A 17080-nucleotide genomic window follows, 5' to 3' on the forward strand; every position below is an offset into this window, starting at 1 on the left:
AGTGCATTCCAAAGAATTGGCGCGGCACGTGTAAAGTCTTGGAGACGGGAGTGGGAGGTTCTGACTATTGAGGATACTAACCTCAGGTCATCAGCAGAACGGAGGGCGCGGGTAGGGTGGTATACTGAAACAAGGGAGGAGATGTAGGGTGGTGCTGAGCCATGGAGGGCTTTGTGGGTGAGGGTAATAAGTTTATACTGAATTCTGGAGTGGATGGGTAGCCAGTGTAATGACTGGCACAAGGTAGAGGCATCGGTGTAACGATTGATGAGGAATATGATCCTGGCTGCAGCATTCAAGACAGATTGGAGAGGGGAGAGTTTTGTAAGAGGGAGACCGATTAGAAGAGAGTTACAATAGTCGAGACGAGAATGAATAAGAGAAACAGTAAGAGTTTTTGCAGAGTCAAAAGTAAGAAAAGGTCGAATTCTAGAAATGTTTTTGAGGTGCAGACGACAAGAGCGAGCCAGTGATCGAATGTGGGGGGCAAAGGAAAGCTCGGAATCAAGTATGACCCCAAGACAGCGGGCATGTTGCTGGGGAGTAATAGTGGAACCACAGACGGAAATGGCAATGTCGGGTGTAGGTACATTAGTAGCGGGAGGAAACACAAGGAGTTCAGTCTTTGACAGGTTCAGTTTCAGATATAGTGAGGACATGATATTAACCATGCATCAACCGGGCCGGTACTCAGGACCTGTCTTCTGGTCCATACCCCTTCCAATGAACCAGGTACTGTACCGACCGCCGTACCAACCTGGAATCTACGATATGACCAACCTCGTACTCCACCTGCCCCTTGACCAAAACAGGAGGCGCAGCGGACTCGGAGTCTCCCCGGACTGCTTCAAAAGGTTTCAGTAGAGATTTGTGGAAGACTTTAGGGATCTTGAAAGAGGGTGGAAGGCACAGCCTATACGCCACTGGATTGATTTTTTCCACAATCTTGTATGGGCCAATGAATTCGGGCCCCAACTTGGCTGAAGGAACCTTCAACTTAATGTTTCGCATGGAGAGCCGAACCTTGTCTCCAACCTGAAACGTGGGCCCTGGTGTTCGTTTCCTGTCCGCGAAAAACGTATACCTGCCCTGAGACCTAGATATACTCCGCTGAACTTCTGCCCACGTATTCTGTAATCGCTGAACAGAGCCCTCAGCCCCGGGACACCCTGAGTACAGACGAGAAAACTCACCAAAATGAGGACTGAACCCATAATTGATCAAAAAAGGAGTCATACCCGTGGATTGACTCACTCGACTATTGAAGGCAAATTCAGCCAACGGCAGTGCATCACACCAGTCATTCTGTCTAGCAGAGGTTAGACACCTGAGGATCTGTTCCAGGTTAGTGCGCTCCGTCTGACCATTGCTCTCAGGATGGTATGCAGACGAAAAATACAGAGAGATCCCTAATTTTTTGCAGAAAGCACGCCAAAACTTAGCCACAAACTGCACACCACGATCAGACACCACATTCAGGGGTACCCCATGCAACCGGATTACATGCTGCACAAACAACCTGGACAACGTCTCAGCTGACGGTAGTGCGGACAGGGGAACAAGATGAGCCTGATTAGAAAACCTGTCCACCACTACCCATACCACTGTATTACCCTTAGATGGAGGGAGATTGGTAACAAAATCCATGGATAAGTGAGTCCATGGTCTTTCGGGCACCGCCAAGGGCATCAGCTCCCTTGCCGGCCGGCTATGAGAGCTTTTAGAAGGAACGCACACCCCACAACCAGCAATGAATTTTTTTATGTCCGAACCAAGGGTAGGCCACCAAAAGATCCTAGCCACCGCCAGATGCGTGGCTGAAATACCAGGGTGAGCACTCAGCTTGGATTCATGGAACTCCTGCAAGAGTTTCAGGCGAAGTTGCTCTGGGACAAACAACTTCCCCTCAGGCTTGGCCGCCGGGGCCCGCGACTGGGCCCCCTGAATCTCCCGTTCCAATTCAGACGAGACCTCAGCTATCACAACCACAGGGTGAAGAATGAAGGACGGTGGCTCAGGGGGAGACACTGGCTGAAAACTGCGCGATAAGGTGTCAGCCTTGACATTCTTAGACCCTGGACGAAATGTAATCGTAAACTGAAAACGGGAAAAAAAAAGTGACCAACGGGCCTGTCTGGGCGTTAGTCTTTTAGCAGACTCAATGTCTGACAAATTTTTGTGATCCGTGATCACCGTAACCGGGTGACTGGCCCCCTCCAAAAAGTGCCTCCATTCTTCAAACGCCAATTTGACCACAAGAAGCTCTCTATTTCCTACGTCGTAATTTCTTTCCGCAGCAGAGAATTTCTTGGAAAAGAAAGCACATGGCCTGAGGTTGGTTAGAGTGGCAGGCCCTTGGAACAACACCGCCCCCACCCCCACCTCAGAGGCGTCCACTTCCACGACGAATGGTTTGGACGGATCAGGCTGTACTAACACGGAAGCAGACATAAAGCTTCTTTTCAGGGTCGCAAAGGCCTCTTTTGCGAGCGAGGACCAGTTTCTCACATCCGCACCTTTAAAGTAAGATCTGTGAGTTGTTTGACCACCTGTGAAAACCCCCAAATAAATATGCGGTAATAATTGGCGAACCCCAAGAAATGCTGAAGACCCTTAAGGTCTCGAGGTTGCACCCAATCCGCAATGGCCTGCACCTTCTTGGGGTCCATGCGAAAACCCTCACAGGACACAATTAATCCCAAAAAAGACAATTGTTGAACAAAAAACACACATTTCTCCAATTTGGCATACAGATGATTTTCCCTCAGTCTTTGGAGAACGGTTCATACATGTTTCAGATGAGATTGACTGTCGGGAGATTATATCAGAATATCGTCTAAGTAAATGACAACAAAATGACCAATGAGATCCGAGAATACCACGTTGATGAAATTCTGAAATATGGCTGGGGCATTGGTAAGACCAAACGGCATGACTAAATTTTCAAACAGTCCCTCGGTCGTGAGGAACGCAGTTTTCCATTCATCCCCCTCCTGGACCCTTATCAAATTATATGGCCCCCGAAGATCCAGTTTGGAGAACCATTTTGCCTCTGAAAGTTGGTTACACAAATCGGGAATCAACGGAAGGGGGTACGTATTTCGTACAGTAATCTTGTTGAGCTCACGAAAATCGAGGCAGGGATGTAAACCACCATCTTTTTTCTTTACAAAAAAACCCTGCCGCCACAGGTGAGACTGAGGGACGTATGTGTCCTTTGCGAAGACTCTCAGCAATGTGATCTTTCATGGCCAAGCGCTCAGGGCCAGATAAATTAAACAGACGGGCTTTAGGCAATTTAGCCCCCGGGACTAACTCGATAGCGCAGTCAAAGGGTCTATGTGGCGGCAACATCTCGGCCTCGCTTTCAGAGAACACATCTTCAAATTCTTTCAGGTACTCCGGAATACCTTCCAGCTCGACAGATGACACAGATACAGATTTAACAGGTTCAACCAATAGTGCAGACTTATCACATAACATTGAATCATTAAACCCCCACTGAACAATCTCCCCCGTTTTCCAGTTAATGACTTGGCTATGGCGTTGTAACCAGGGCATGCCCAACACCATTCCTGCTGGTAGATTGTCCAGAACCAAGCAACTTAATTTTTCCACATGGGTAGCGCCCACTTTGAGCGAAAACAAGTCAGACATAAAGAGAATTCCCTCTTTAGTGAGGGGGGAGGAGTCAATGGCCACCACTTTGATCGGAACCTTAAGTCTAACTGTCTCTATCTTACATCGTGTGACCAATTGGGAGTCAATGAGATTGATGGATGATCCGCAGTCCACGAAAGCTGTAGAGGGAAAACAACAATCGTCCACTAACAGTTCCACATGAAGCAACACCTTAGAAAACAAGGAAAAGGGTACCTGAGGGTCTGAGTAGTCTCCCCGCTGACTACCCAGACCTAGTCGTTTCCCGTCGACGGGGTTGAGGATGGACAATCAGGACACTCCCTTTCCAATGTCCCGTTTTACCACAGTAGAAGCATAACTGCTTTTCTCTCCAGCATTGTCTGTCCTTTTCCTTCAGGGAAAGAGCCCCTACGTCCATGGGCACAGAAACAGTCTCTTTTCCACTAAGGAACAATGGAGTCTCTGCTCGCATCACCCCCCTGGCCCGCAGCCTGCGGTCCATCCAGACGGCCTGGGTCATGGCGTTCTCGAGTGAGTTAGGTGGGGGATGTAATGCCAAGGCATCCTGTAACCGCTCGGACAAGCCTCTGCGAATAAAGAATCCTCGGAGTGCAGCGTCGTCCCAAGAGACCTCTGCGGCCCAGCGGCGGAATTCTGTACAAAACCACTCAGCCGAGTGTTTCCCCTGAAAGACACTCATCACCATGTCCTCTGTCAATCGCACTCGGTCCGGCTCATCATATATGTGCCCAAGGGCCTCAAAAAACGCATTCACAGACACTCTCTCAGGAGCAGTAGGAGGAAGGGAGAAAGCGCAAGCTTGTGGGGACCATCTTAACAGAGACATAATGACCCCAACCTTCTGACTTTCGTCCCCAGAGGAACGTGGCCTCAAACTAAAGAAGAGTTTGCACCCCTCCATGAAGACCCTGAACTCCTTTTTGTTCCCAGAAAAGAAATCAGGCAGTTTAACAGGTGGTTCTGGGGACACCAAAACAACATCACTCGCCCCAGCCCCCAGAGACCTAGCCGCTAAAGCCCCCCGCACTGTCTCAGAAACCAGCTGCTGAGAACGAGCCAGAGCTTGCTGCTCCAGAGATAAACCCTGAAACATCTGACTCAGATTTTTCATTTGCTCAGCAAGAGATTGTATGGGATCCATATTTATCAGCAGAGAAAGGAAAAAAAAAAAAAAAAAACTTAATGGTCAGTTATAATGTCAGGATCCTGTCAGCGCCGGCATGCAGCCTCCGCTGAGCAGGGACTCACCCGCACTGTAGGGGGGCCCGGGGTCAGGTACAGCCGGAAAGTACAGATACACAGGACCTGTGGACGCTGGATTAGCAAGCAGTCACAGGACCTACGGTCCTGTGACTGCAAGGGGGCGGGGCTTAGTGTCCTGCTTTCAGAGATGGCAAGACACTATACAGAAATACTCAGAGTCAGGCAAAACGGAGGTCATACACAGAGATATCAGTAAAGTACCAGGGATGAGACAGAACGAATAGTCAGGGCCAAGCAGAAGTCAAAACCAAACAGACATAGAAGGTGCCAAGCAGAATCCAAAGCAATATCCAGAGAACAGACCGAGTTGTACACAGAGAATCAAGCAACCAGAACACAGCACAAACACACTCAGGGGTCACCACACAAAGCCAAGGGCGAAAGTATAACTGACGGGGATGGGAGCGTCCTGAGGCTATAAGAAGCCTCTCCCAGAACCAGGGAGAGGCCACAATCATAGCCCCAGGTGTGCAGGTAAGCCTGCACTGGGATCACAACCTTTAACCCCAGAAATGCCAGTCATCAGCACTGGTTCTAGACATTAACCCCACTGGGATCATGACAGCCACCCATCGGCGTAGGAGTCCAACTTCTGTATCTTCCTGTTGCTGCTGAATCCATTTGTCACGGGGCTGTTCCAGCATCCCTCCTAGGAGTCCCGGATGAGGCGCTTCTTGCGTGTTGACTGTAAGTGCGGCGGTGGTGAGTGCGAACGGCATCTCGTCTGCTTCTAATTCGTCTCGACGTCTTCCTGGGGTGGTGTGTCGGATTCTGGAGAGCGCGTCGGCGTGCACGTTTTCAGCTCCCCGTTTGTAGATAATCTTATAATTGAATTTGGCCATCCGAGCCACCCACCGCTGCTCTAGGGCCCCCAGTTTGGCATTCTCCAAATGGGCTAACGGGTTGTTATCGGTCCGCACTACTACTTCGGAGCCCGCCAGGTACTCTGCGAGTCGCTCCGTCATTGCCCACACTACCGCGAGGAGCTCGAGCTTAAAGGAGCTGTAATTGTCTGGGTTGCGCTCTGAGTCATGCAGCAACCAGCTAACGTAGGGGATCACTTTCTCCCGGCCGTCCTGCACCTGTGACAACACAGCTCCTAGTCCCTGGAGGCTCCCGTCGGTATGCAGGATGAACGGTTGCGAGAAATCCGCATATGCCAATACCGGGGCGTCCGAGAGAGCAGCTTTGAGATCTTGAAATGCATCCTCTTGCGGTTGCTGCCACTGGATCTTCCATCCATTCGCCCTGGCGGGAGCCCCCTTCAGCAGGTCTTGCAGGGCTCGAGCTCGGCGTGCAAAATTCTTCACGAACCGACGGTAGTAGCCGGCCAACCCCAAGAAGGCCCGCGCGTCCTTCACCGTTTCGGGGGTAGGCCACCCCTGGATGACAGCGACCTTTTCCAGGGATGGTCGGATGCCCTTTGCCGAGACGGTATGCCCCAGGTATTCGATCTGGGTGCTTCGTCATACTTACCCGGCCTCCGCTCCCACACCGCAGCCTCTCTCCACCCGACAGCCACGACGGTCACCTCTGACGGGCTCGCGGCCGACGCCATCCCTGCATGCAATGCACAAGCGCCATAGGCCGCGGCCGCACCTCCCTGCTGCTTCTTGTGCTCCGGCTGTGTCCTGACCCGGAAGCACCTAAGGACCAATGGCAGACCAGATGGGGCTATGTCAGGCCGCTTCCTCCTGAGGGAGGTGCCTGATCGTTGTGTTACCTTGCACACTGGGCCCTGCTTCCTCCTGTGCTCTCTACAGTCTCTCGGTGCCGTCCTCAGTGTTTCCTGCAGCAGCCACGCAGCCTGTCTTCCGTGTTCGTTAACAGTTATTCTCAGTCCTGCTCCAGTGTTCCTGTTTCCTCCGTCTCCTGCCTCCGGTGTTCCTGATCCATCCTGCTCCAGTCCTGCCATCCTACTCCAGTCCTGCCTCCGGTGTTCCTGATCCATCTTGTTCCAGTCCTGCCGTCCTATTCTAGTCCTGACTCTGGTGTTCCTGTTCCATCCTGTTCCAGTCCTGCCGTCCTACTCCAGTCCTGCCTTCGGTGTTCCTGTTCCATCCTGTTCCAGTCCTGCCGTCCTACTCCAGTCCTGCCTCCGGTGTTCCAGTTCCATCCTGCTCCAGTCCTTCCGTCCTCCTTTATTCCTGTCTCCTGTGTTCCAACTCTGTCCTGTCATCTACACTTCAGTTCCTCCACGTTCCAGTCTATAGTCTTACTCCATTCCTGTCTCCTGTGCGCCAGCCCTGTTCTGTCATCTACACTTCAGTCCCTCTGTCCTACTCCAGTTCATCCTGAGCCACCCCTCTCGATATCGGCTACCGTGGTACTCGAACCCCTGGGCCTGCTCCTAACGGTCCCTGTATAGGGGGTCGGTTCCACCTGGCAGCTTGCCCGGGGCCCCTCGGTGCCACGGTCCGGAGGGTCCACTCCTGGAGATTCCGGCTCCTGACCACCCACGCTAACAGTGCGGAACAGGTGGCATTTCTGGGGCTTTACCATCAACCCGTACTTCTGCAACCGGCTGAGCACCTGCCCCAACCACCTCAGGTGGTCCTCGAACGTGGCGGAATAGATGATAATATCGTCCAGGTATATCAACGTGGCTTCAAAGTTGAGGTCTCCTAGACACCGCTCCATCAACCGCTGAAAAGTTCCTGGGGCGTTGGCCAGCCCAAACGGCATCCGATTGAACTCGAACAGTCCCATGGGAAGGATGAATGCCGTCTTGGCTCTGTCTTCCTCCGACATCGGCACCTGCCAGTACCCACTGGCCAGGTCAAGGGTTGAGAAGTACGTCGCGTTCCCCAGGGCGGACAGAGACTCTTCTATGCGGGGCAATGGATTCGAATCCTTGATGGTGCAGGCGTTCAACTTCCGATAATCCACGCAAAAACGCAGAGTGCCATCTTTTTTCCGGACCAGGACAATAGGGGCCGCCCAAGGACTCTGGCTTTCTCGTACAGTATGACCCTCTTCCGGAGCATTTGGGCTAATAGAGTTTTCACTTCCTGGTATAGCTGTGGTGGTATTTGCCGATATCGCTCCCGGATGGGGGCCGCTCCTGCCGTGGGGATTCCATGCGTGATGGCCGTGGTACATCCGAAGTCGTCCTTGTGGCTGGCGAAGGCACTGTATAATTGTCCAAGAAGTGTCTCTACCTGGAGAAGCTGGGCTGGCGCTAGGCCGGAAAGTTCAGCCCGCATTCTCTCCAGGACGACTCGACCTTTTTCTTGGGCCAAGGATGCAACAGTCTATTGGGTTCGTACCGTTACTGCCCAGGGATCTTCGGGTTGCACCCTCAACTGGACTGTGGGGTTCGGCAGCATCTCCTCCAATGGCCTCACTAGTTTGGCCATTTCGGCCCGGGGCTTCAGGGCGATGTCCTGATCTTCCAGGTTGACACAACGTACCAAGACGGTCCCTTCCCACACTGTGGCCAGGGAGTGGGCCACCAGGATGCCAGGGTGCAGGCGCTCCGAGTAACATGGTTCCACCTGCACCTCCACGCCATCCAGTGGCATCGGGGCGCGGATCGGCAGAGCCACCACTGTCTGCCCTGGAGGAAGCACGAGCGGGGGGGCCGCCGGCGCGATGACCTTGCCCAGCGCCTCACCACTCCCCGGCGGCCGAGGGATTTACCACACAATGTCATCTGAAGCCACACCACTCCGGCGACAGGTACCGGCAGTTGGTTTGCGGCCACTAGTCGTATCATGGGCCCCCACTGGGGCCTTGCCGCTTCCGGGAAATGCTGCCAGAAGTACATTGCCGGCATGGTCGTTACCTGCGACTCTGTATCCACTAGGCACCACACAGCACGACCCTCGACTTCGGCCCATACTATTGGGCACTTAGCGACCAGTTCTTCGGGACTTCCACCACCCCTTGTTGTGGCTTCCAGCTCCGAGTGTCATCCCCCATGCCCGGAGCCCTCTAGTATAATGTCCGCCGGGATGGGTATTTCCCACGCCGCGGACACTCCCGTGCGAAGTGGCCCAGTTCTCCACACTCATAACACCGGGGCGGTGAGGCTCGGCCCGCCCGGGTATTGCGAGGCCCCCAGGGCCCGGAATTGTAGCCAGGTCGGCCAGGCGCGGGCTCCGTTCTCTTCTTCACTTCAGCCAGCTCGCCCCGGATACTCTTCAGTTCTTGTCTCATTTCCTCAATCCATTGAGGTTCTTCGACCACGCTTACAGAAGACTCCATGCTCCGGGCCTTCCCCACAGGAGCCATCATCCCCTGCTCTTGCTCTTGCACCCGGGCCTGACTCCCCACTTCGGAGAAGGCTAAACGTGGGTTCACCCGGACCTGTTCCCACATTGCCTGCTTGATTAGCGGGTCCTGGAGTCCAGTCACTAGCAGGTCATGCAGGGTGATGTCGATGGGCCCTACCTCTATTCCGTCCTTCCTTTCTATGGCGGTGTATAGCTCCTGGAGGGCGTTCATATACTGGGTGATGGTCTCCCCCTCCCCCTGCATCCGACTGAACAACCGGGTTCTCAACTCCCCCACATCTGTTGGATCCCTGTGGGTCTCTTCCAGTATCTGCAAGACCATGGCGAAGGTGTTGCGACGCCCCGGGGGTCTCAACATTACCGATTTCCGGCCTTCCCCATCTAGCGCCATAAGGGCCACTTCAGCCTCTAAATCGGGGTTCATGGGGTGCATGCGGAAGAGGCCCCGAATACGTTCTGTCCAGCTCCACGACAGCGTATTGGGGCAAGTTACTTAGCATAGCCCCCAGGGAGATGCTGGAGCGGGGGCCCCCATCATTAGCAGCACCAGTAGCCCCACTCTGATCAGGCACACCGCCGTCTGCGCTCGGAAACTGCATCCTGCGAAACAATTTGATGCTTGCTATAATAACGTTTATAAGACTAGAGGGAACTTTCCTCAGTCACGGCCTGATCATCAAAAGGGGGTAAACACGGGTTGCCCATGCAGGGGCTCTATACAAGCAAACACAAACGGGTAGAACACTACTACTTCCGGCAATAGCCGGTCACTATAGGGCCGCGGTATGGCCGACTACGGGTCCTTAAATATATAGTCAACTTAGCCATCCAGACGTCCCTCGCCGTTCGGGATAGTGGTCTTTCGGCGTAGTAGTCACTGGGCCCAGTTGCTGAGGCGTTGACGAAGTCTTTGCGCGCTCCGGCGCGCTGATGACACTGGAGCCCCACAGGCCCCGGCGGAGTCCTTTGACGGATGGGCCGCAGTCCCCAGACTGGGGCAAGCGGCAACGATGTAGGGTGGTGAATCACAGGCCACCTGCGCAGCTAACGGCTGCGACGGGGAGTCCGCAGCCAGCAGAGGCTCGGCCCCTGCTGCGGACCGGAGCGGGACAGTGGTGGCCGCCGACAGCACTGTACATGCCGCGCCAACTGGTGAGAGTAGGGCGGCTGCGGGTGGTGGGGGACAGGCCACAGCAACAGGCTGGAGCGAGATGGCAGCGGCCGCGGGCGACCGCGTGTAGGCCACAGCCACGGGTTGAGGTGAGGCGGCAGCGGCCGCAGGTCGAACTGGGGCCACAGTGGCCGCGGGCTGGAGTGGGGCAACAAGTCTCGGATGATCGCCTTGGCACCGTCCCTCTGGAGTCCTCAGTGAGCGCCTTCCCTGGCACTGGTAAGTCGCTCTAGCTTTCAGTCGCTCCCACGGTCTCCTGCTGTCTCTGTCCCGGTCTGCTGACTCATCGTCCCGGGAATTCCCTGCCTCCGTTAGACTGGTCCCTCCCCCCCAGCCCATCTGTCTGTCACAACGGTCCATCCCTGAACTCTGTCCCCCGGGGACAGTTTCCCCCGGAACCCAGACGACGGCTCCCTTGGTTCCGGCCTGGACACTCGACAGGGGCCGTTCCTCCCACACTGCCCCCACTCATACGGGGTATCATGCTGCCCTCATCATATGGGGTATCACGCTGCCCCCCCTCATACGGGGTATATCATGCTGCCCCCTCATGCGGGTATCATGCTGCCCCTCATACAGGGTATATCATGTTGCCCCCTCATACGGGTATCATGCTGCCCCCCTCATACAGGGTATCATGCTGCCCCCCTCTCATACAAGGTGTCATGCAACCAGGACTCACTATATAAAAAAAACACTATACTCACCTCTCCTACTCGCTCCAATGCTGATTCCAGCGGCGGCTATGCTCCGATGTCAGGAGCTGTGCTGAAGTCAGCCCGGCACATAGCGGGGATGCGATGAAGTGACGTCATCGCAAACCCGCTGTGTGTCAGAGGAAGAGGGGAATGATGGGAGAGGGAGCATCTTGTAACGCTCTCTCTTCCATTATTCCACTGGGGGGGCCGCACTGATGCTGGGTCCCCATCTTTCGGCCCCATAGCGACCGTGTGGGCTGGGGGCCCCTGGAGGGAACGGGGCCCCTGGTCTGCGGACTCATAGCGGGCAGGGTTAGCCACAGCCTGCGGCAAACACTGCCCGCTTAATATTCACTCCACGCCCATGGGGGCGTGGGGAAGAGTGAATATTCATTTCAGTTTGGCAGCGGGAACAGGTTTTGGCTTCCTGTCACCCGCTACTGCTCTGCTGGCACTGGGGGCCCCCATAGCAGCTGGTTGCCTCTGGAGCAGCAGGGGCAGCTAGCCCTATATGCCAGAGGGTGTCAGTGCCTGGGCCCACTGGAGAATCCTCCGGTTCTCCGGTGGCCCAGTCCGACCCTGGAGAGCAGTCCTTTCCAGCAATGCACCATGGGAAAACATCTCCTAGTAGGAAAGAAAACATCTTTTATTGGCTAATTTCCCTATGTTGGAAGATCGGCGGCAGTGGCGGGTATTGAGATGCGAGACTCGTGCGAGTTTCTCACAAGTATGACCCCAGCCTTACAGCGCAGCTACCTGTAGCAAAGCAGGATTTTTTCCTTCTAGGAGTGAGTTAGTATATATTCTCTACATTCAGGGAACACTTTACAGATGTTTCCCTTTTTGCGTTTTCTTAGCAGGACTACTATTTGGAATAAGTAGGCCCAAGACAATCCAATGATTACAGCCACTGAGACATACTCAGTGTAGCATAGCAACAGAGATGATTAACCCCTCCAAAAAAACTGAAGTTTATAGTATAAGTTAGTAAATGAATGCTGGCTCAAGACCCCTAAAAGAACAAAAAAGAAAAGTTGTGAAAAAAAATTGTAAAAATAAAAATTGAATTGAAGTTTGTGTAAGCTTACTTTTACAAATCACATAAATAAATATATTTTATATATATATATATATATATATATATATATATACTGTATATATATTAGAGTCATTACAAACAGAATGATTTATTTCAAGTGTTTATTTCTGTTAAAGTTGATGATTATGGCTTAGAGCCAATGAAAACCCAAAAGTCATTATCTCAGTAAATTAGAATACTTTATAACATCAGCTTGAAAAAATGATTTTAAAATCCGAAATGTTGGCTTATTGAAATGTATGTTCAGTAAATGCACTCAATACTTGATCGTGGGCTCCTTTTGCACCAATTACTGCATCAATGCGGCATGGCATGGAGGCGACCAGCATGTGTCACTGCTGAGGTGTTATGAAAGCCCAGGTTGCTTTGATATCAGCCTTCAGCTCATCTGCATTGTTGGGTCTGAAGTTTTATCTTCCTCTTGACAATACCCCATAGATTCTCTATGGGGTTAAGGTCAGGCGACTTTGCTGGCCAATCAAGCACAGTGATACTGTTTGTTTGTAAACCAGGTATTGGTACTTTTGGCAGTGTGGACAGGTGCCAAGTCCTGCTGGAGAATAAAATTTCCATCTCTAAAAAGCTTGTCGGCAGAGGGAAGCATGAAGTGCTCTAAAATTTCCTGTAGACGGCTGCGCTGACTTTGGTCTTGATTAACCCCTTCCTGACATGAGACGTACTATCCCGTCCACGGTACCCGGGCCCGTATGACCGGGGACGGGATAGTACGTCTACCGCGATCAGCGGCGCCCACGTGGTGAGCGCCGCTGATCGCGGCCGGGTGTCAGCTGATTATCACAGCTGACACCCGGCACAATGTGTCAGGGGCGGTCACGGACCGCCCCCGACACATTAACCCCTTGCACACCGCGATCAAACGCGATCGCGGTGTACCGGGAGTTAATGGGAAGCATCGGCAGGGAGGGGGCTCCCTCCGTGCTTCCCTGAGCCCCCCACGGCAGCGCAATGTGCAGCGCTGCTGCGGGGGGCTCCTATCCTCCAGGCCCCCGAATCCAAGATGGCGACGGGGGCCTTCGGGGGCCTGGGGAAGCTGGCTTCCTCAGTGCCTGCAAAGCGCAGGCATGAGGAAGCCTTGTGCACTGCCTGTGACAGATTGCTGATCTGTCACAGTGATCTGTGATGTGACAGATCAGCGATCTGTCACAGGACAGTGATGTCCCACCTGGGACTATGTAATAAAGTAAAAAAAAATTAAAAAAAAAGTGTAAAAATAAATTTAAAAAAATCGCCAAATAAATTAGTAAAAAAAAAAAAAATATTCCCCAATAAATTCATTTTTTTAAAATAATAAAAAAAAAAAACAATAAATGTACACATATTAGGTATCGCCGCGTCCGTAACGACCTGCCCTATAAAACTGTCCCATTAGTTAACCCCTTTAGCGAACCCCTTAAAAAATAAAAATAAAAAACGAAGCAAAAAATAATGATTTATTATCATACCGCCAAACAAAAAGTGCAATAACGCGAGATCAAAAAGACGCATATAAATATCCATGGTACCGCTGAAAACATCATCTTGTCCCGCAAAAAACGAGCTGCCACACAGCATCATCAGCGAAAAAATAAAAAAGTTATAACTCGCAGAATAAAGCGATGCAAAAATAATTATTTTTTATATAAAATAGTTTTCATTGCATAAAACCGACAAAAACATAAAAAAACGACCTAAATGAGGTATCGCTGTAACCGTACTGACCCGAAGAATAAAAGCGCTTTATCAATTTTACCGCACGCGGAACGGTGTAAACGCACCCCCCCAAAAGAAATTCATGAAACGCTGGTTTTTGTTCATTCTGCGTCCCAAAACTCGGAATAAAAAGCGATCAAAAAATTTCACGTGCCCGAAAATGGTACCAATAAAAACGTCAACTCGTCCCGCAAAAAATAAGACCTCACATGACTCGGTGGGTCAAAATACGGAAAAATTATAGCTCTCAATATGTGGTGATGCAAAAACTATTTTTACAATAAAAAGCGTCTTTTAGCGTGCGACAGCCGCCAAACATAAAAACCGCCATAAATAGTAAATCAAACCCCCCGTTATCACCCCCTTAGTTAGGGAAAAATAATAAAATAAAAAAATGTATTTATTTCCATTTTTCCATTAGGGTTAGGGCTAGGGTTAGGGCTAGGGGTGTGTTGGGGTAGGGTTAGGTTAGGGTTAGGGCTAGGGTTAGGGTTAGGGCTAGGGTTAGGGTTAGGGCTAGGGCTAGGGTTAGGGTTAGGGTTAGGGCTAGGGCTAGGGTTAGGGCTAGGGTTAGGGCTAGGGTTAGGGGCGTGTTGGGGTTCGGGTTGGAGTTAGAATTGGGGGTTTCCACTGTTTGGGCACATCAGGGGCTCTCCAAATGCAACATGGCGTCTGATCTCAATTCCAGCCAATTCTGAGTTGAAAAAGTCAAATGGTGCTCCTTCCCTTCCAAGCTCTGCTATGCGCCCAAACAGTGTTTTACCCCCTCATGTAGGGTATCAGCCTACTCAGGACAAATTGCAAAACAATTTTTGGGGTCCAATTTCTCCTGTTACCCTTAGGAAAATAAAAAATTTTGGGGCAAAAATATCATTTTTGTGGAAAAAAAATGATTTTTTTATTTTCACGTCCGAGTGTTATAAACTTCTGTGAAGCACTTGGGGGTTCAAAGTGCTCACCACACATCTAGATAAGTTCCGTGGGGGGTCTAGTGTCCAAAATGGGGTCACTTGTGGGGAGTTTCAATAGTTTAGGTACATCAGGGGCTCTCCAAACGCACATGACACCCGCAGACCATTCCATCAAAGTCTGCGTTCCAAAACGTCACTGCTTCCCTTCCGAGCCCCGACGTGTGTCCATACAGTAGTTTTCTCCCACATATGGGGTGTCAGCGTACTCAGGACAAATTGGACAACAACTTTTGGGGTCCAATTTCTCCTGGTACCCTTGGGAAAATAAAAAAAATGGTGACTAAAAGATCATGTTTGTGGAAAAAATACGAATTTTTTATTTTCACGCCCGGGCGTTGTAAACTTCTGTGAAGCACTGGGGGGGTCAAAGTGCTCACCACACATCTAGATAAGTTCCTTGGGGGGTCTAGTTTTCAAAATGGTGTCATTTGTGGGGGGTTTCCACTGTTTAGGTACATTAGGGGCTCTCCAAAGGCAACATGACACCCGCAGACCATTCCATCAAAGTCTGCATTCCAAAACGTCACTACTTCCCTTCCGAGCCCTGACGTGTGCCCATACAGTAGTTTTCTCCCACATATGGGGTAGCAGCGTACTCAGGACAAATTGGAAAACAACTTTTGGGGTCCAATTTCTCCTGGTACCCTTGGGAAAATAAAAAAAATGGTGACTAAAAGATCATGTTTGTGGAAAAAATACGAATTTTTTATTTTCACGCCCGGGCGTTGTAAACTTCTGTGAAGCACTGGGGGGGTCAAAGTGCTCACCACACATCTAGATAAGTTCCTTGGGGGGTCTAGTTTACAAAATGGTGTCATTTGTGGGGGGTTTCCACTGTTTAGGTACATTAGGGGCTCTCCAAAGGCAATATCACACCCGCAGACCATTCCATCAAAGTCTGCATTCCAAAACGTCACTACTTCCCTTCCGAGCCCCGACGTGTGCCCATACAGTAGTTTTCTCCCACATATGGGGTATCAGCATACTCAGGACAAATTGGACAACAACTTTTGGGGTCCAATTTCTCCTGGTACCCTTGGGAAAATAAAAAAATGGTGACTAAAAGATCATGTTTGTGGAAAAAATACGAATTTTTTATTTTCACGCCCGGGCGTTGTAAACTTCTGTGAAGCACTGGGGGGGTCAAAGTGCTCACCACACATCTAGATAAGTTCCTTAGGGGGTCTAGTTTCCAAAATGGTGTCATTTGTGGGGGGTTCCACTGTTTTGGTACATCAGGAGTTTTCCAAACGCGACATGGTGTCCGATCTCAATTCCAGCCAAAAACGTCAAATGGCGCTGCTTCCCTTCCGAGCTCTGCCATGCCCCCAAATAGTGGTTTACCCCCACATGTGGGGTATCAGCGTACTCAGGACAAATTGCACAATAACTTTTAGGGTCCTGTTACCCTTGGAAAAATAAGAATTGAGGGTGAAAAGATCATTTTTGTGGAAAAATTATGATTTTTTAATTGTATGGCTTTATGTTATAAACTTCTGTGAAGCCCATGGGGGTTCAAAGTTCTCACCACACATCTAGATAAGTTCCTTAGGGTGTCTAGTTTCCAAAATAGTGTCATTTGTGGGGGGTTTCCACTGTTTTGGTACATCAGGGGTTTTCCAAACGCGACATGGTGTCCGATCTCAATTCCAGCCAAAAATGTCAAATGGCGCTGCTTCCCTTCCGAGCTCTGCCATGCGCCCAAATAGTGGTTTACCCCCACATGTGGGGTATCAGCGTACTCAGGACAAATTGCACAATAACTTTTAGGGTCCTGTTACCCTTGGAAAAATAAGAATTGAGGGTGAAAAGATCATTTTTGTTGAAAAAATATGATTTTTTAATTGTATGGCTTTATGTTATAAACTTCTGTGAAGCCCATGGGGGTTCAAAGTTCTCACCACACATCTAGATAAGTTCCTTAGGGGGTCTAGTTTCCAAAATGGTGTCATTTGTGGGGGGTTTCCACTGTTTTGGTACATCAGGGGTTTTCCAAACGCGACATGGTGTCCGATCTCAATTCCAGCCAAAAACGTCAAATGGCGCTGCTTCCCTTCCGAGCTCTGCCATGCGCCCAAATAGTGGTTTACCCCCACATGTGGGGTATCAGCGTACTCAGGACAAATTGCACAATAACTTTTAGGGTCCTGTTACCCTTGGGAAAATAAAAATTGGGGTGAAAAGATCATTTTTGTGGAAAAAATATGATTTTTTAATTGTACCGCTGTACGTTATAAACTTCTGTAAAGCCCTTGTGGGTTCAAAGT

This window comes from Dendrobates tinctorius, unplaced genomic scaffold (genome assembly GCF_039654945.1).
Source record: "Dendrobates tinctorius isolate UK_male_01 unplaced genomic scaffold, ASM3965494v1 ptg000086l, whole genome shotgun sequence".
Lineage (NCBI taxonomy): Eukaryota > Metazoa > Chordata > Amphibia > Anura > Dendrobatidae > Dendrobates > Dendrobates tinctorius.